This window comes from Cryptomeria japonica, chromosome 7, assembly GCF_030272615.1.
Source record: "Cryptomeria japonica chromosome 7, Sugi_1.0, whole genome shotgun sequence".
In the NCBI taxonomy this organism is placed as follows: Eukaryota; Viridiplantae; Streptophyta; class Pinopsida; order Cupressales; family Cupressaceae; genus Cryptomeria; species Cryptomeria japonica.
Window position 1 is genome coordinate 817,702,308 of NC_081411.1, and position 22,744 is coordinate 817,725,051.

The window sequence follows — 22,744 nt, forward strand, 5'->3', positions numbered from 1 at the left end:
AGTAAAAACATTGCTTTTTTACCTTTGTTTCTGGACTTTACACAGGCGCAGGATTGATTACACAAGCGCAGGATACCTTACACAAGCGCAATTTTTTTGTTTTTTACACAAGCACAGAATGCATTGACACAGGCACAAAACTCATAAAGATGCACCTGTGTACCTTACATAGGCATAGATTGTCCCACACAGGCGCAGAAGTTCCCAGAAAGCCCTGCATTACCCTGTTTCTTGGGTTTTTAACCTGCAAATCAACTCAAAGGCACTCAAAAGCATGGTTAGGGGGTTAGTTAACGTCGGGTTCACCAATTAATGTAGCTAGGAAATCAGAAATCATCAAAGCAAGTAATATTAATAATAGCTCAATCACAAAAGCAGATTGCAATGATCAATCCTAACACACTCAATAGAGACATGAAAATGAAACATTCAAAACTAAAGACTATGCAAACCAGATGCAGATTCGAATGTCTCCTTCATGTGGCTCCATTGTCCTTCTTTCTTCTCCAAATAGCTTTGTTGTGGATCTCACCTACTAGTGCATAAACCTAATGTGAAAGCAAGATTGACATTGGCACAAGATTACTCAAAGCGTGATTGATTCGACAAAGTAATTCAAACAAGTGATTATTAGATCGATAATGTGATTATTCGATTTGATTGAAGAAATTCATCCAATTTATAGACAAATTGGAGAGATGATCAAATTAGCATGAAGAGATTCAAATGGAAATTGCAAATCAATAATGATAATTATGACAAATTATGACAAATTTGCACTTTCTATGCAAAATTGATTGATTGATAATTCATGACAAAATTATGACAACCTTCTATGTCAAAATTGATTGATTGTCAATTATGACAAATTATGACAAATTGAAATGTCATTCCCATGAAATTAGGAGGAAAATAGGAGAGAATTGAAAAATAGATGAAATTAGGAAATTAGGAAATTAGGAAATTAGGAATTAGAAATTAGGAATTAAGTGAATTAATTAACAATTTTTTCATTTATTAATTAATTCACAAAGAGGGAAGAATTAATTAGCCAATTAAATAAACATTTAATTGTGACAAGAAGACCTAGGATAAATAAATAAATTATTAATCCTAGAGGGAGAAATGACAAACAAGGTTAAATGATTAAATCATGAAACCCTAGAAGATGAATTAGAAAATGCAAGAATGACAATTAGGTCTTGAGAAAAGATAATTGATATCGATTCGATCATGATTTTGAATTGATAAATGATTCATACTGAGAAGTGATTTGATTGATAAATGCGCCAATTGACGAGGAACAATGACTAATTGATCCAAATTGATATGATTGAGAAGGACGACAATCGATGACAAATCGATCGCAAAATGACAAAATTGACAAGAAGACAAGGATCGATGACAAAATAGATCACAAGACGACAAGATTGATGACAAATTGATCAAAAGACAAGAATCGATGACTGAAGATTGTTATCGACAAGACCAAATTTGAAAGCGAGACAACTGAAGAATGCAGAAGAAGGACTCGATGCTCGCAAATGATAAAGACCAAGTGCGTGACATAGGAGAAATGTTAATGCGACGCAAAAACCTAAAATGAGGCAATGCGCAAATGTTAAAGTATGATCCCGCAAGCATTGACCATTTTTAGGTGTCTACAATCACTATGTAGCATCCTTGTGCATACACTTGCCCGCATACATTGTTTATCAATAGTTCTTTATTTATAAACAATTCACCAACCGCTCAATCTCCTTGATCACATTTCCCATGATCAATCATAGCCATCAGATCTTCAAACTTTGACCAGGTTCAATGTATCCTTCGATCTAAAAATGTTTTACCCCACCTTGAAACTTGCATACATTTCTTGGAACTTGTGCTAGGGTATTGCGGTTCAATCTAAGCTATAGATCTTCCTGCCGATTTTCCTTTGCCATAGATTCTTTAACAAACTTTATTCACAGCATACCAATTATTTAATCATAGCCAGCTCATCAGCTTCCTTCATTAAATAATGCTTTTATTCATTCAATGCATTTTGTTATTACTCGGTTGCAACTCAAGAAATACTAAACTTCACTCGGTAGACATACCACCTTCATTAACCGATAGCGATAACCTTAGGGTTTATCGACTAGGTTCTTTGCTCGGTAACATAGTGTAGTATTAACCTTACAATCAATAACATATGTATGATATCAAAACAATCTAAACATCATGATCTCATCATTGTCTAACTCGGTAATAGTTGCCTATTGAATAACTTATTCCTCCCCTTATTCATCATATTCTTTCTGTGTCTTTTATTGACATCTTTATACTCATCAAATCATACTTCTCAAGATATGGCAACATCATACTAAATTAGAAAATCAATTTCTTGACATCAATGACAAAATAATAATATTAAGACAGTAAACATCCTTAATCAGTTATATCCATAATCATCAACAACCTTCTCAATATCCTTATTGAAATGCCAACAATCTCTCCTTGTCTGTTATAATGCCAACAACAAGTAATGATGCTTCTTATTATTGTTCCTCTTTTGAATATTTAAATGGTGATGGTTTTCTTCAAGAGTGTGTTTTACTTATTTAGATGCAAGTAATGAGGCTTCTAATTATTGTTCCCCTTTTGAGTATTTTGGTGATGGTTTTGTTCATGAGTGTTTTTTTTATTTGGTATTAACAATCCTTTCAAGGGAATTCCTTCCAAGATAACCTCTAAGGTACATAAAGTAAACAACTATAAAGATGAACTCTTATTATCAAATGAATTTGAAATAGGTGAAACTAAAATGAGAGATGGTATAATTCTCCTCATTCTTCAATCTCTACCAAGCTCTAGGGCCATTCTCTTTTAAAGCTCCTTCAAAAAATTAAACATTATGAAGATTGTCCAATCATATCAATTCTTCTAAAGTTATTGGTTGTAGAGCTAAACCATTTTGACATGAGATGTGTTGGCGCAATTAGGACATTATCTAATTATTTAATTAATCAATTCCTTTAATTACTTTATTCACTTAAACTAAACTTATGTTCTTTTTAATCTTTTATTAGATTAGACTAATAATCGATTTAGCTCACTTAGTTGAGCTAATATATAGTTCTTTGAGCTAAATTTAGTTTCTTGATTTTAGATTATGTTTATCTTTCTTTGTATAAAGCAAGTCATTCATTTATTATATTTATCCAATTTCATTACAAGTTATTCTAAATGCCAGATTCCTCTTTGGATCAATTCTCTCTCAAGGTTGCATAGCTCTAATCATGGCTTGTTCTCCTCAAATGTTATAGGAGTTTTGTTTGCAAGTGATTCATTGGCTTGTGGGGTTGAACAAATAACTCCAACATGGTATCAGAGCCAAATTTGATAAATTCATATCCAATTTCTAATAGATACAACCTTGAGGAGAAAAATGACCCATCTTGAATAAAAAACATTTTTATTTTTATTTTTTTCACATCCACAAAAAACTATCTAGGCCGCTCTTAATTTTTTAAAATTCTTCAAATTCTGCATGAATTTTTTTTAAAAAAAAAAGTAAAAAAGGAGCTAAAATAACACAAAAGAAGTGAAAAATCAAGATTTAATCATAAATTTTTCTCTATAATTTTTTTAGAAAAAAGATTTATGTGTCATGTTCTTTGCCCCAAAAAACCATTTGGGTACCCATTGAATTTAGCATGTAATGAGCAGATTTTGTAGCAATAAAATCATATGGGCCATGTCTATTGGTTATCAACTAGCTAAATTTAGCCTATTCTTGTTTTTGCCATAACTTTTGCATACAGTGTCAAAATTGGGCAAACAAGATATCGATGGAAAACTATTTTTCAAAACTTTCTGCTAGTGGTCATTTCATCATCAAATTTGACTCCAAATTTATGCTACACACACTCAAAGTTAGATCATTCATTTCTTGTTTTGAGCTAATAACTTTTCACCAGTATCTCTGGTTATTGTTATTCTTGCAATGTTGGAAAAGTGATTTAGAGCTCTTCATATTTATATATGCAAAATTTCAAGATTTTTCCTCAAGTATCTTTTTTTTTTTTTAATGGTAAGAGCTATCATTGAAGGGGATAGCACCCTTGTATTAATTTTAAAAAGTTACAAAAAAGCATCAAAGCCTGATAGCAGGACCATAGTCTATCTTTCTACCCATCCATCCCCTTGTAAACAAAGTCTGAACAGACAATTACCAACTATCAACCCCACAATCTACCTTACTACCCATTCGACCCCCTGCATACATATCCCCAAAGTTTGAACCTGACACAATCTTGATACAAATTATGCAACGTTCCTCAAGTATCTTTTATTCAAATTTTAGTGTTTTCACTATCTAGTTGATTACTTGGATGTTTTGTTACATGGAATGGATATATTTGTGGGAGAGACCTTTATTTGATCTAATTTACATGTGTTGAGGTTTTTGAGGTTTGATTATTCTAGTTGAGAAGTTATCATGGGTTTTTTTATTCATCTTGTTGTTGTCATCCTAGCAAAGGGTAATTATGAGTCTTGGTGAAATTACATCCTGGCACATCTTAAGTGGCTAGATTTTTGCCTTATTTGTATGGGCTCATACCTGAACTAGTCACATCAAGAAGTAGTACAACATAGGGTATTATCATAGGTTGTATTGTAGGATCAATTTAATCTGGTGTTGACTACGACATTGTGTGTGCTATATCAGACCTTGAGTGTCCTCACATACTTTGGACTAGACTTTGGGATATGCATGGAGACAATCATATCTCTCTATTCCCAAAGGATCTTGTAGAAGATTGTCTTCTTCTCCTTGCACATGTAGATTGCATACCCTTTGATGATATTGTAGACACATAAATTTGTCCATACCTGACCACACTTGACCTTATCCCATTCTAGCCAATTAAATAAATATTTATTATTTATTTAATTTTCTTTATCTTTTCACCTCACCTTTAATTAAATAAATTCATTTATTTAATTAATTTTAAAACTCACCTTTATTCCTCACCTTTAATTTAAATAAATTTACATTTATTTTATTATTCCCAACCTTATCCTACAAAGCCTCCTACTAAATCAATTAATTAATACCTACTTGATTTAGGCTAATTAACCTCCATTACTATTTTTCCTATTATTTAATTCCACTTTATACTTAATCTTTGTCCACTCAATCCTAGCCCTTGATTCCATTTACGTGGATCAAGATCTAAACTTGCCATCACATGACAAGTGTCCCTACCCCCCTCTTGATCAAACATGTGTGATCATGAAAGGTCACTTTCACAAGCCCTCTAACTCTTACACTATTGGCATATGTGCAAAATATGTTGACATGATGATATTGTATGTTGTCATTGATGTCAATATGTTGAAATGTGAATTGGTATATGTGAAAAAGTGAAGCGGTATGTTTGTCCAAGTGAACCGGTATGTTGGAATGTGAACCGATATATGGGATGTTTTGTATCAAGGTTTCATATGGTATGACTACTAGTTGGTAGTCTTAGCTTCAGGGTTTTCAGTTGAAGTGTTCTATGCCTATGTGATTCAACCGATGACATTGTGTGATGTGTTAGCATTGTAATGAAGAATAGATCGTGTTGCCACGTCAGCCTTGTGCACATGAAGGATCTTGCATGAAGGAGATTGATCCTATCTACCTCGGGAATGTGTGAAGTCTTTGTAAATGATGGAGAATGCGTGATGGGTTATCATCCTCCAAGAAGTGGTGAAGAATGAACGATGGAGAACGTCTTGAGAATCTATTCAAGACTATTGTAATCAATGCAATATAATCAGCAGTTAGGATTAAACCGACTGAATTGCTTAGCCTAAATGTTTAGGGTTTAGGGTTTATGCTACCAACCTATCTATTTCCTATAAGGTCGATATTGTTTTTCATGTTGAGGTTGTTGGCAAATGTTGTGTGTGTATCTAAGTGCAAAGATATGTGATTCTTGCTAGACCAGATATGAGAATAGATACCTGCAAAGTGTGAGTGCAGAAGGAAGGAACTGAAGTAGATCTGCATTGGCATTGAGTGTTGTTACCAGATCATTGTAATACCCATTGACCTCTAACCACTTCAACAGTTGGAAAATCCCTTAACAGGGTAGCTTTAACCGACTTGCTGTAAATCCTTTAACAGGGTGACTCAAAATCATTGAGTTCTAAAAATCCTCTAACAAGGTAACCTTTAATAGGGTTTAACCCTTAACCAGGTATGTTAGCCATCCCTTAACCGGGTGATCCCTAGCAGGATCAGTTCCTAACAGAACCTATTGTAAAGTCTTTAAATGGACTAGGCTCCTAACAAAGCGGACTTCAAAAGGGTTCAAAGAACAACTTGTGGGTATTCATCCCCACCGTGGTTTTTCCCAGTTAGGTTTCCACGTGAAAAATATGTGTGTTATATGTGATTTTTTTCATATGATGCTTTGTTATTCTCTGTTAAGCGGTAAAGCATGTTGAACCTGTAAGTCTTTACATTTCTGTTAAAGTACTAGTCTTTACATTTCTGTTAAAGTACTACTAGTGTATGCATATGGGTGAGGTGGAAATAAGATGTTAGATTGTGTGGAAAGCTAAGTTACCGGTTTATGCCTTTCACTGTGTTAAACTGGTAGTAATATGGTTCAGATCGGTGTTATTGCTTGCCAGTCAAAGTGCAGGGTTCTCAGTCAAACCGGTTCAAGGAAAAGTGTTTTTATCAGTACTGATTCACCCCCCCTCTTAGTACCGGTTTGGTACTAACTGTTCATCATTGATTCATCATACACATGTGACTTTCACAAGTCAACTTACCTCTTACACATGTCGTCTAGACATGTCCCTTTCATAAGCTTCCCCATGTGTGCTCACACATGAATGATCACACTTATCCTTACACCTCACTTCTCCTTGTGACACTTGTCACAAAGCTAAGATTCCAAATCTAGGACCACACTCACATTTAATCCTAACCATCTATTTACCTTTTAATATTGGCCATTGATTATTCTCATTAAAAATCTATAAATTGAGGCATCTTCTGTCATTTTCATAATCTCTTCATATGCTATCCTTATGTTGTCTATTTCATCACTCAATCGCCCTTACCACACCATCATATGTTGGATCAATGAGCAACCACATCTCCTCCACCAACATATCAACATGCTTATCATTTTGAGGTTTGCATGTGTTTGTTTGAATAGGCTAAGTTTGTATACATATTCCACTTATTACATTTGCATGCATTCATTTTGGTGAACCCAACATGAATCAAAACTACTAATGTGTGTGATTTTGAGTCTTAGGATTTTTGGGCTTGCAAGTTAAAAATTTTCTTTGAGGGGGGGTCTTGGAGATCAACTTTAACAAACAACTTTGAATCACAAAGATAACCATACGGATGTGTTCAAGGTGACTGAGAGATGAATTTTAACATATAATTTTCTATATTTTAGTTATCAAGTTTTGTAGGTTTGGAGTATATAGTGAGTATGTACGTCAAAATCTAAAATCATAGATATAAATATATTTATACAAATTGTCATCATTGCAAGTATGTACTCTTTTCAATTTATTATATACATGTCTTCATTTTGCATATATTTCATTCTATTGTGTATACATCCATACAATTTTTTATTTTTGTACATATATCTTATTTTTATTTTAAATTTTTTTAAAAATAAATGTACAAAAAAATTACCCTTGTACATATGCAACCCACTATGTCTACACAGTTTAGGTGGTTGTGTAATACACAAACAATTGTGTATACACAATTCACGTGACAGTGTAATACATAGTCCACAGTTGTGTAATACACAGTCTGTGGTTGTGTATACACAACCCTATTGTGCAAATGAAAAAATAAATAGAACAAAAATATTTAGAAGTTTTTTTATAAACTTATTTCATTTTAAAATCTAAGCAAAGAAAAAAAATAGCATTTTAATCGTACTTAGATGGCATGCGTTTCAAATTTTATTGATGGCACATGTTTCAAATTTTATTGATGGCAGAGTTTCAAATTTTATTAAACTTGTAGGTTTCTTATTAAACTTGTAGGTTTCTTTTGATTCACATATAGGATTTATGGTATGCCATTTGAAATATCCTCATACCTTTTATAACTATTTTGAAATCCACATTTTTAAATTATTAAACTTTCTTTTAATTTTTATTAAATATAATATTTTTTCACATTTTTTGGTTTTTGATGCAGGTTAGCCCTTGGTCACACAGATGACTACGGGTAGAGCTAAATCAACACCTAGCTCCCTCTACCGACTTCTAGTCATGTGGGGGCCAAATTTAGGCACATAGGGGGCTTAATTCTAGCCCTCCATCCTTGCAAACTCCTAAAGTAGTTGTCTCACAAAAACAAGCATAACTTTTACAAAATAAGTCTGAATTTCTATTTTCAAGATGTATTGGAAATCTGACTTGAAGCTCTACGTTGTGGTATAAGTCATTTTTCCAAATTCTACTCCAAAAGTCAAGTGCACATGTCTAAAGTCAACCTTTCTTTTTGAACATCAAATTCTCATATCTTTTTCATATGAAATCATATTTTAGCAATTAAAATTTTTTTATCAAAAAGACATAAGGAATCCATTTTTGCAGTTAATTTTTGCTTTATACAATTTGTTTGATGCGTTTTCCTCATTTTCAAGTTGGGCTCAAAATTAACCCCTCATGTTTGGATTTGGATCTTATTTCAAGTGTATTTTAAACCCAAGCCTGTTGGCATATTTGTCATTGTTGTCATGAATATCATATGTTATCTGACATGTATATATATGGTTCGGTCTAGAAAGTTTGCTTCATATGTGCAATATTTCTTTGTTATGTGTGCATAGGTCCAATATTCAGGTTTATCAAAAGTTGCTTTTGGGGCCAATCTTATCTGGACATGATGATAGCACATGTCTCAAGATGCTTTGGATCCAGTCCTATACGGATGTGCTGGAAAGTGTGATCTACTAGTCCACTTGTTGTTTAACACACTCGATGGAAGCCAACACCGCATAAAGATACTTCGGTCGCTATAGCATGTGGCTAAGTCCGGTCTCACCCCTTCTAGTTGAGTCGACTTGTCAGTCAGTTTGGTACAGATATATATTGCCATCAACATCATGTGTTTGATGTATGGTTGTTGAAAAATAACTATTTTTTGTGTACTATATGTGAAAAGACTGTGGATGTGTATTGTGTGCAAATCAAGCATAGTGAATATATGATACAACTTATATACTTCAAAGGAGCTGTAATCTATGCATATGTCAAATGCAACTACAACAGTTCAAATTTTGTATACACTATAATCTGGTTGTAAGCCCCTCTTTTTGTATTTTGGATAGTGAGCCAAACTGGCAGTGAGCCAAACCAACAGTGAGCCAAACCGACAGTGAGCCAAACCGACAATGAGACAAACTGACAGTGAGCCACCCCCTGTAGTGTGTAATCAATTATATATTACACCATTCCTAAGAGAATTATCTCTCCATGGTTTTTCCCATATTGGGTTTTCAACATACAAAATCTGGTGTTATGTGTTGTGCCTCCATTTTGTTTATTGCATTTAAATTATGTTATGTGATTGGTTAATTAGAAGTTTAAATAAGTTCAAGGGAATACCGATTCACCCCTCCCCTCTCAGTATTCTGGTTATTCAACAAGACCCACTTACATATGTTGTCCTCTCGCACCTTAGGGTGAACTTGAGTACACTAGAAATAAGTGGTCTTGTTATCTTTTTAGGAGGCCTACTTGGGGATTCGATCACCCCAAGGAACGACCTCCATTCCTATGTTCCAACAAAATATAAAGAGTGTGGGGTGAATCGAAAGATACCACTCTTGGAAGTAGAATCTTTTCAATCTTGGCTAAGCCTCAAAGAACTTTATACCTTTGGTAAGTGAAGGTGGATATTAGGTTACCATCTCCTCCTGGTCGTTTGGCATTATTCTCTTTTATCTATGGATTTGGGCCTCATGTACCTTGCATATTTAGAGGACACCCCATAGTTGAGATTGTAAAGCCTAGTTAAGACTTTTTTAGCCATCTTTTCTTGTGGTGTCTTGTACCTACAAGGATTGATAATCCCATTTGTGTATGCTTATGGTGTGTCTTATGTGCTTAATTGTTTAGATCACTCTCCCCACTTGAAACCAAAGGGGACACATCATGCACATTGAGCCATAGGATTTTTCTATTTTGTATCATTTCATTGTTTGTTTTCATATTAAATAAATAAATCATAAAACTAAAAAGTTTAAAATAAAAAATAAAAAAAATCAAAACTACACAAATCAAACAAATCCTTTATTTAAGTCTAGGTGTCCTCTAAATCAAGCTTTCCACATCATATTTGTAACAAGATACTGCTATTGAACTTAACAAAATAACTTAATCAAGATAAAAGAAGTAGAAGAATGATCAAAGAACATTTTAGAGATGAAACTTAAAAAAAAAAATGAAAAACAAATTTTTAACTTTTTTACTAAATAGCAACAATAACAATATGTTACTAGAGTGAATTAAAAAAAGAGCATTGCAATAAAAGATTATTCTAGCTTATGAACATAATGTAAAAGATCAAGGAGTTTAGATATTACTGCAAATGGTAGACCGTTAGGTTTCTCCATTCTTGTGAATTGTCTTGCAAGAAGGAAAGTATCATCGGGGCGATTTACCACCCAACCATAGACTTGGCAATCTCCCACACAACTTTTAATTGAAAGAGACCCTATCCTTCACAAGGGTGTAAGAGGTTAATTGATCTAATGCCATCTGAGACTGGTGGTTTGACCCTACACAACTCTAGTTAGTCATGCACCAATAGGATCTGAGTCCTAACTAGCATGACCTCTAAGTAGGAAATGTATCTGGACCATGTGAACTAACAAAAACTTGCATAACGTAATGTCACTTTGGCCATAGGTTTTTATTTTGCAAACATGATTAATCACATTGTCTTCGTTCACTACCCTACTCAGTTTAACAATCATATGAGTTTAGTCTTATTGACCAACAAGGTAGTCTCTTTTGCTAACTACATACTGACATAGGTTTTAGAGGCATGCTTGACTCTAGGTTTATGAGTTATCATCTAAACCAACCTTAGATTATTTATATCCATGCTAGAAAACATGGAATTCTCCCTTTCATGATTTTTCCAATTTATTCTTCATGTAAACAAAGATGCAAGAGGTTAAGACATTATACACCTAGGCATGAGTGTAATATCAAAAATCACATCCTGTTTAATTCAATGAAACAAATGGCAGCTTCCTCCATGTCATCAGAGGTCGTATGCTTCCATCTTTATCCTTCTGTCCATTGAGATTTCTTCGTCAGCTTCAAACTGGTATTTCACCAACTCTGTCAACCTATCACCTTAGAGACTATAGTGTAGCGTAGAGACTTCCGTGCGGCGCGCTAGCGTCCCACAAATCTGACAGTCCATAGGTGGTCATTTGAGTGTTATGCCTACACTTGGAAGGAATTATAATGCCTCTACATGCATCCACCGATGTTGGTTTTTCATTCAGAACCCATATCTCCCATTTGATGGCATTTTTGGGATCTTTTTGGCATTTTGAGATCACTTCTTGCAGGTTAGAGCTTTTGGCAATCTCTTTGGGCAGCATTCATAGCTTTTCTCACAAAGACTACCATTGTTGTAGCTCTCTAGATAGCTCACAACACCATTTCCATAGCATCTCGGAAAGGGGAGTTTACTCACTCTTTTTTCACTCATTTTATGCATTATCACTCTTTTATCTTGCATTGTCTTTCCATCATCTTTATCATTTATTTCCTTGTGACTTTATCTGGGTTGTCCATGGAGGTGGAAACACCAAAAATGAGGGTCTGACCTAGGCAAACTCCAAAACACAACCCCCAACATTGTTGGCATTCTACACTCTTATGAGAATAGTTGATGTTGTCATTGATGGAAACTAACTAGCAACCATCTGGAAACCAACCAGTAGATACCGGCACCAACAATAGATTTCTACATACACCGGCAGACACCAGCACCGACAAACACTTCATCTACATTAGCAACAATACATACCAATAGTCAAACTGACATGGAATAAACTTTTTCTTATTGTATTTTAATGTAAACATCTTTTGTAAGCCGACATGGTACATTGTAATAGACTCATATATGTATGAGATCTTATAGGTCATTTTAGATATGACATGGCATATGATAAGAGTGAGATATGATGTATAATTTTGTATAAGGTGATATAGTTGGAAATGAAGGTTTTGGTTATTTACTGAGCTTAAAATGGTACTTAACCTGGCATGAGAGATGTTGTTTTGAAGCAGTACATTGTATTGGATTTTGATAATCCATTTTGTAGTCAGTGAGACTCTTTATTGAGTAGTGAGCTCTAGGCTGTTGGCTTCCCTACATGTGCAGGCCCCTCATTATAAGTAGTATTTATTCATTGGCCAGTGAGTAAATATTGTGGGTCACAAATCCCACCAAGGTTTTTCCCACACTGGGTTTCCTCGTTAAATATCTTGTGTTATGGTGTGTTTATATGCTGTCTCTATTATTTCTGTTTATTGCGATAATTCTTATTTACTGGTACACAGTTTTGGGATGCAAAGTTATTAATAAGTTTAAATATTCTACTAACCGGTTAGACACTGATTCACCTCCCCCTCTCAGTGTCTTTGGGACTGTCATTGAATCTAACAAACATTTTCTCTTGTTTGTGTGTAGGCGAATTCTCATGGAATAATAGTCACTTTGCGGGAGGCTGCAAATCATGGACCGATTGTGAGTTTATCTCACCTTCTCTCCTTTTAATTTGTCCTAGTCATTTCATATTTTGCATTCATTAGCTTAGCTTTATCATTTTTATTGCATTATAATTGCATCTGATACTTTCTATATGATCTCTATACCTCGTTCGTATAGGACGACAACATTTTGCACTAGTGTCCCAGACCTACGCACTTGTCGTATGTATAGAGGCTTGGCAAAGTCATATGAGAGCCTCAGATTGTGGTTAGTTTATTCAATTTGTTATTTTCATCCCCTGGCTCACCCTTAGCGCCAATTCGAGTGAGGTATCAGAGGGTCGATTTGTTCTCTAGGATTCATCATCTTTGAGGTAGCAAATTTCCTTCGTTACATTTTGGTGAACCTCACGTGAACAAATTTACTTTTGCATCATTCAGCTAATTGTATAACAATCTCATTACAAATCTTAATTTTTTTAATTTTTAATTTAAAAATAAACATAGTGTAGCCTGCATCTTTAATTTTCACACCTCATGTCCCTGTAGTGTAGTCTTAGTGTCAGAAGACTCATCTATGAGCTTTACAATGTAGACTGTCACAAGAGCCATAGTCAGGAGGTCATCTAGGAAGAGTTTTCCTCCTGATCGTTATAGTCCTCCTCTACCCATCACAATGTTTAATGATCCACTTCTTGAACCAAATGTTTTCCTGGCTTCTCATCCCCTTAATTCCATTTTGACATGGGGTCTTTCTCCACCTGGTTCATAATCTAACTCTCAGAACAATTCTCTGAGAAATTCTACTCCATCTTCCCCTCCCGTTGTTGATCATGACTCTTCTCTTACTATTGAATTAAAAGAAATTGACATGCTAGAGAGGATCCTTAGAGACTTTGAGGGTTTCCTAAATCAAGAGAATATCCTCCCCTAGGTTGGAAATGTTGTAAGAACTTTAAGAGATATGTTGATCTCAGATAGGCAGGGCTTGGACATGTTGAGAGCATTATCTATGATTGTCAGGAGCCATGTGCCTTTAGTTGGTGTCTCTCCATAGGATGACCAGTCCAATACCCATGGTCCTCAGCTTGGTGTTGGCATGCCTGGCTCAACAATACACATGGTTGATCCTGAACCTACCATCCCTAGTATCATTGCCTCATCTACTCCCTTGGGTTATATGGGTATGTCCAGTAGCTAGATCTCAACTTCTACTGCAGCTCATGTCTCTATGGTCAATGCTAGCACTACATATGCTAGGGGCATTGGATCTCTTGGAGGTGTTGGTGGAGGTGGTGTCGCGTCTAGCCCACCTCTGCCTCCTCTACCTGTGAACCTTGTTTGAATACCATCTTACAAAACATGGGATAGTTGCAGTTGTAGCTCACAAACCTGGCCTTTGCTTCTTGTCAATCATCTATGCATACATATTATAGGAAAAGTCCCCTTGATATCACTATCTTGAACACTATCCTTCCTACCATGGCTGAATCATTGAAGTTTGATAGGTTTAATGGTGACAGGGACCCTAATGTACACATTGATTCATTTATGACCATGTGTAGTGACTATCACAACCTGGATTTTGTGTTGCTCAAAGTATTTTCATGATCACTTAAGGGAACTGCATTAGATTGGTATAGTTCCTTACTCAATCATTCCATCCATACCTTTGATCAACTCATGGACCTTTTTCTTAAATGATTCCAGTCCAACATTAGCAGCAGGGTCACCATCGCTGACCTTGTTCATTGTAAGAAAAAGCCCAATGAAAAGGTTACATATTTTATCTCAAGGTATCAATCAATCTCTAATAGAATCCCCTTTGCGCTAATAGATAGCAATCTACAGAGGATGTTCATTGGAAATCTGCAACCGACATTGAGGGAGAAACTATCTATTAATCATTACCATAACTTTTCTAATATGTACTTCATGCTTATAGACTACTATCACACCATGACTCAGTTCAGAGATTCTACTTCAAACTCTCGCAGTGGGTCTTACACAGGCGCATCCACGGAAGGGTCTAGAAAGAACAAGGTTGTCGCAAATGTTGTGACTATCCCATAAGGATCACAATAGAATAGAGCCTTCACCAAATTGAATGATTCTTATTTGAGAATTATGTAGCGATTATTAAAAGGTAATTTGATTACCCTTCCCTAGGTTCGACCGTTGCTTGATAACAGACCCTATCCACATTGGTATGATGGGTCAAAATATTTCCATTACCATCATGTGCGTGGTCATGACACTGAGCAATGATATCATCTTCGAAATATTGTCCAAAACCACATCGATAGTGGGGTGATTAAAGTGGATACGCGGAAACACAAGTCAAACAAATTTGTTGATCAAACTAACAAGGATTTGCAGATCTACACTAATCTGTTTCCCCCACATTCGAGAAATTTTATTTCTACATCAGATCCTTCTTCAGATGATGGTCTATTTGTGAATATGGTCACCATTACTCCTATTTGTTCAGTTCCTAGCCAAAAGGAGGTGTGTGACGTGTCTTTCACCCCTTTGGATGCCCCATACAGTGGACAATTTGCTCCTTTGTATATCCTGCTAAGTTGAATGTGTTGAGCATCAAATTTGAATGTTTATCTATGGAATTAAATCATAAAAGCCCCCTATTGTTAGACGAAGTCATCATTTTTATTAATACCATGATAGCCCACAAGTCATCAAGCAGGTATACTAGCCTTCTATAAAGATATCCGGATTCAAATATTATCAATGAGACCCAATGATGTCTCATCAATATAGAAGGGCCATTGAAGAAAGGAAACACCGATGAACTTCAGAAAGGACTCATTGAAGACAATAATTCCATTGACAAAAGATATGGAGGAAAGTGGAGATGGTTTTTATCGACAGGAAAATGTCTTCGAGGAGATAATACCATCAGTGCAAAGGGACTCACTGAAAGAAATGTTCTCATCGAAAGAATAAATTCAATCAGACAAAAAGAAGTTACATCGATAAAAGATATCGATGAGGAAATAGGGTTCGAGGAGGCTAAAAGGCATGTCTCTAATATGTGTTGTTTCGCCGATACAACTTTATTGGTGGAAGACAACAAAAGAGGATATCGAAGAAAGCAAAGAGGATATCGAAGAAATCGAAGACGATTTTCATCGACGGGAAAAGGCTTCCGAGGAAATAATACCATCGGTGCAACATGAAGGAAACTTATCGAAAGAAGCATTCTTATCGAAAGAATGATATCGATCAAATAGAAGGAAGCTACATCGATTAAAGATATTGATAAGGATATGAGTTTCGAGGAGGCTAAAAGGCATGTCACCGATATGTGTGGTTTTACCGATGCAACTTCATCGAGGAAGATTACTAATGAGCTCATCGATGAAAGATGATAGTCAAAGCAAATCATCAAAAGAAAGATGGCCTCAATGAAACAATAGACCCATTCATCGAAGGAGTGTAGTGATGTCGATAGAAAAAGTGTTTCGATGGAAGGATAAAGGAAGTTGCCGAAGCCCAAGGTTTCTTCGACATGAAACCCGATGGACATCAGATATATATCGATGAGGAAATAGGTTTTGAGGAGGCTAAAAGGCATGTCTCTAATATGCATTGTTTTGCTGATATAACTTTATTGGTGGAAGACAACAAGAGAGGATAAAGAAAGGCTTCGGTGAGACAATAGATCCATTCATCAACGGGGCATAGTGATATCGATGGAAGAGGTATTTCAGTGGAAAAATAAAGGAGGTCACAGAAGCCCAAGGTTTCTTTGACACAAAAACCCGATGGATATCAGATAGGTATTGGTGAGGAGATAACCATAGTGACCAAATACAACATTTCGATGAAGGGAGAAAATACCTAGTCGAAGTAATGTTCGAGACAAAAGTGTTAGTTAACGGTTATATGTTGAAAAGCCATAATGCTTGGTGATAATGTATACTCTCATATAAAGGAGGGAGCTTTTGTGATATGGATAAGAATTAGAGAAAGGAGTAGATTATAGCCTCAGGCTTACCATTGTAGTATTTTGGCGAATATATATAGTATAATCAATTGTTTTTCCTTTGCATATGTGTTGCGGATTACTGCATTTTTCTATAGGTAGTTGCTTATGATATTATCTAAAGGAGATAAGGTTATTTGTGTTCTTCCAGTAAAATTTCATGTTTCATATTGTAGATTTGGATCAAAAATATTTACTTGCAAATTGTAATTGTTTCTTGTATTTCTTCCTTGGATGGTCTCTTAAGTTTAGAGTTAAATTCATTCAGGCGGTTTACAATATAGACATTGAAGTAGAGCTCATAAGAAACAATAACCGTCAGACTCATCGAGAGGGGTGGGTTTAAAAACTGTCTCATAAGTTTACATAATAAGTCCTAAAGAGATATAAAGACTCTGTAGCCCAAACAACAAAGAAAGGCACTGGTCATCTATAAAATACAATTCATCAATTCATACTTTCACATTAAAAGTAATAGGAGTAGCTGAGTAGGAATTCTAGAATAAATTAGCAATAGTGCGTATATATATATATATATATATATATATATATATATATATATATATATATATATATATATATATATATATATATATATATATATATATATATATATATATATATATATATATATTCAAGCACAAAGATCAAATAGCTTCTACAACAACAATCTTGAACTCATCTGCTATATCTCCATCCTAGGAGCTTATGCCATTCTGAGATAGGAGGAAGTCAGATCAAGACACTAAATCTGCTATAAAAAGCATTAGTTGAAGGAACAACTAGTGAGTAGGTATACCCGCCTAGGTCCTGCAGAGCCTAAAGTGAGAGAGTTAGTAACCAAATAGGTTCACTCTATAAGTTGGCCAAGTCAATTGGAGGGTTTGAGCATAGGAGTTGGCATTTCCTTAGAACCTATCCAATTTGTTGATTTGAGACCCAACATATTGGCGACTCTGTTGGGGACATTCATTTAAAAAAGTTACTTTGATGTGGGAAATAACTCATATACAAAATACAAATTCCTTTCGAGAAGAAAGGTGGCAACTTTGAAATAAGAAATTTTATGTATGGAAGGAGGTCAATAACACAAGGCCACCCCATAGTGTAATTAAACTTGATCAGAAGAGAAGTAAAAGAAATCTAAAGGAGAAATCAATAGATAGTCCGATGGAACCTAAAAATGACTTTATGAATGGGAAGTATAATCAACAATATTCTAAAAACCATTCATATCCAGCCTTGATTAAACAGAATTATACAGTTCCTACATACCCCAGGGATGAGGATTTGGCAGCTGTGGATAGAGCGCGAAAAGGGAAATGCCCTCCTGGCTTTGAGAATCACCATCCAAATTCAAGGGTAGGGGCTTTGAGCTCCTCAGGGTCGAGCGAGGTGGATGCATCAGACCGTATGGAAGACTTGACGAAACAAATGATTGAAGTAGCCATTGAGATGAGAGATGATGGAAGAGTGCATTGAATAAAAACCTCTATACTGGCTTAATTATCCACTTCATGAATTTTCAAGACTTTTATATTTATAAGGACACTGACCATTATATGAATATATATGTCGATTATATTAAGGAATGAATCAATCAATTCATTATGTATTACCATGATATCAATATGACTAGGTTTGTGTATAATATAGAGTACATGTTTACATATGTGTGTGTGTATACTTGTGTCATACATATCAAATAGAACATGTGTGTGTGTGTGTATACATACATATTTGTACTCCACATTACATACATACTTAATCATATATATTTAATAGCTTAGTAATTAAAATCATAATCCAAAAATGATTGCATAAAAATTCATAGTTTGAACTTATTTTTAATGATGACCTAAGTCATTATTATGAATTCTTATTTAAAAGAGAAAAACCCTATTCATTTGACTGATAGACTAGGGTTACCTAATATAAGTATCTAGACATGACTCCACAACCTAGGTACAAACAAAACTAAAACTTTCTAGCTTGGGGTCTTAGAAGGCATTGTAATCTTTCATCTTCTTACCTCCCATACCTGATGATACTTTCCCTCCCTTCTCAAAGGACGATGAATTTCCTACAACCTGGTGTAGGAGCACCCAAGAGAAGATTGGCCACCATGAGGCCATAATGAAGATTTATGAGATATTAGATATTTTAAACATGGATAATAATGTCATTTGGAGTCATCAAACTCATGTAATGAGTCATTTTGTAATAAGTTGTCAAAATTACCATGTTGGGCAAATAATGTCAAAATGAGTAATGTAATGGGGTCCAATGGGTAGAATAGGCTTTTAATGAGAATTTTAAGTTTTATAAGGTCTTGTGTGACCATATTAATGTAATAAAGTTGATTAGAAAGTGTCAAGATGCAAAAATGTTAAAAACTTGTCAATTGACAACTAAAAGTGTCAATTTGACAATAAATTAAAGTTGTAAACACCCAAAAGTGGTTGTATGGGTGGTTAAGAGTTAGTTTTCAGTTTCCATGAAGGGAAGAGGTTTAAATATGTTTTTAATGATCCAAAATGAAGAGGTAGAGGGTTGGATTTTCTTGGCATTGTAAGAATTTGTGGTTTGGCAATAAAAATACAAGGTTTTTCTTGCAATTTTGGTCTAAAATCTGCACTTTATTGGTCTGAAACTCTTCTTCTTTGCTTCATTTTTGATTGGAAATGGATTTGGAAATGTATAGGAGTGTTTGTACTATCATTTGATACTATTATTGAAGGTTTTGCATTCAAATATGATATACTTCTATTGGTTGTCCTAAAATCTGTTGTAGGTGATTGTTTTTGGGAAGTTTTGAGAGTCATAATGAAAATGTGACCCATTCCACTTTATGTGGTTGTTTTTTCTTGTGGAATGGGTCAGGAATATTGTATTATATGTATCTATAACCTTACATGTGTAGGGAATAATGTGGAGATGAAGTGTTGATACCCTAGGCTAAGAGATTGAGTGAGGAAAATCATGAAAATGGAGGCATGAGTATAACAACAAAATATCTACCTTAAGGAGGTAGTGTTTTTATGTGAAAAAGTGTTAGGGGATGGTAAATTAATGGTTAATACCAATTTTAAAGATCTGGAAGTGAGTTTTGGGGTTTGAACAAGGAGGCCCTAGTTTTTTAGGCCTAAAAAGGGGGGTTTAGTATTTAACCTATCAAATGATTGTGTATTCTCTTGAAACCTAGAAAATATATGGTTTTGGAACATTTTTCAAGACTTTTTTTTGGTTTGGAGTTGTGGTCGTACCATTTGTTGGTACTTGCTTTGGAAAAGAGGGCTAATTGGGCCTAGTTGGTGTGTGCCAAGGTGCTGGTCTGAGTATTTTGTCCAAAAGACCTATAGTTTATTTTCACATATGTCATGTAACTTCCAAAAGGGTATCCAAATATATAATTATGTTTTCAAGTGTTTTGGGATTATTTTGAGTAAAGGTTAGATTACCCGCTGAACATGGCTACTAGGGAATTGGCCTATTTAGGGACCCTGGTAAGGGTTTGAGAGAGAACCAATTGATAGGGTGAGTGAAGCCTATTGGGTAAAGTGGAATAGGGTATGTTGAGACCATAGAAAGTGTTGGAACAAGTTCGTGAGGTTGAGAGTTCCATTTGGGCATCTTGGTGAAGCCTAGTGAAGGGAGGTGAAACAAGAAGAGTTGAGTTTTTGAAGAAGAAAGAATGATAAGTTGCAATGTGATTATGGGAGGGTCCATGATGCTCTGCATCACAACCACAAGGTCATAGACAATTTAGTTAGTCCAAAATCTTATGATAGTTCTAACATGTATAAGCATGATTAAATAACTTCAATAAAACTTTGCTATTTTTCAAATAAAATCAATTCTCATAACCATTCTGAACCTCTTCTCAACAAAACATCACATATTAGTGTAATAAAAGTGTTAACACATCATTAGTGAAAAAGAGGGATGTAACATATCCTTCCCCTTGAGAATCATCACCCTTGACGATTAAAAATATTTGTACACTAACATCAAAATAAAATATAGTTTATCCTAACATTGGAAACAAATGTAATACTATCTTATGCAAAATTTAGAAAATAGTTCAACTATTGTAAATATTAAACAAGTATAGGAACTTCTGGTGGATTTCATCATAATCCTCCCAAGTTTCACTATCCTTAGAGTATTTGTCACACTAGACCTTACATTGCTTGACTTCTTTGTTACATAAGTGAAGCTTACATACCTCAAGCACCCTAAGTGGCTCGATCATGACCACCCTTGGCTCCAATACCTGCAAATAATTCCAATCAATCATATGTATAAAATTTGATATATACTTTTTAAGGTATGATACATGAAACACATCATGCAACCAGGTGAGAGATGGTGGTAGAGAAATTATATATGCGACTAGACCTTGATGATATCTAAAACCTCAAACGGTCTTAAATATGAGGGTGTAAGTTTTGATGAGCTCCCAAATTTTGTGACACTTTTTTGGGGTTTAACCTGCATGATTAATTTTTGTCCCACTTCAAATCCTAGGTGTTCACTGTCATTTGCATAGCTTTTCTGCCAATTGTTATCTTTTTCTAACCTTTTCCTAATCAGCTTGACTTGCTATTCCATTTTTTACTGTAATGGTGAAAAATTAGGGTTTCACTCGATGATGAAGTAAAGCCCTTGATTTTTCTTAGGGACCACTACATTAAAGAGGGGTGAATCTAATAGATCTATCCTCAAATCAACCAGGATAGGGATGAGAATTGTAATTGGATTTTTTGGTACCCTCTTTTTAAGTTGAATTGTAAAAATGTTGAAATTAGGGTAAGTATGCTGAAATTAAAGAGATCATGCATAAATAATGAGCCACATTTGCAAATGGAATCATGAACCTAGATCTAAGTAATATGAGAGTGTTCAGATCTATTCCCAGAAGGTCATCTTGAATCTTTGGGATTATAATGCCCATTGCTCTAGTCCTCCACACTTTTCATTGTCCAAAGGGGAATTTATTCATCTCTGTGAATTATGTTGATCCTGAAAGTTACAACTTTGCACCTATTCATGCACATAGTAGAGAAGGGAATACGGTTGGGAATAGGGGTTTGCCTAAGTCAAACCCCAATTTAGAAATTAACCTTGAATGAATAACTACAAATACTAAAATAAATAATGGAAGGATATACCTTAGATATGCAATTATTGATAATGATGCTTTGCTTCTTGAATTTAATCACATATGTTGTATTAAATAGCATGAATATTACAAAACCGTAATCACACACACACTCTTTGATAAGAATGTTGTAATTTTTCTCCACAATGGTTGAATGAAAAATATACAACCTTGAAGATCTCTGAAAATGCTTGATGATTAATACATCACAGATGCAAGGATGCTTGATTGCTTGGAGTCTTTGTTAGGATAGAAATGAATTGATTAATGTCTTTATATAGGGGTATCTAGGTCATTTACTGATTAGGCCAACCTCCAACAATTATGCAGAGCCACAAAGTTGAATTCCCACCAGAGAGATAGGGCCCAACCAAGAGGTATCAAAGTGTTGGGCACTCTGGTCTTTCTCTGTTAGGGACCTTAATTTAGCCCCAAGGAGAAGGATATCCCTTTGGGAAATCAACTAGTTGGTGTACATGGCATCATAAATGGATAATTAGCACAAATCAGACCTAGAGAGGAGATGAGGGGAAGAAACACTAGAGAAGGGGTACAAACATGAGGTGTAAATTGGTTCAGTGACAATTTACAATGCTACACTGAGAGAATTTCAATATCGAGGGTTATCCTATCTTCCATACTATCCCATCTGATAGGAGTTCTACACCTCTTTTTGTATAGTTCCTTGAATGGTTCCATCTTTATGGATGACTAGTAGGAATTGTTGTAAGAAAAATCAACCAAGGGAAGGTAATCTCCCATTTGTACTGTTGGTCCATGCAGTACATTCTCAA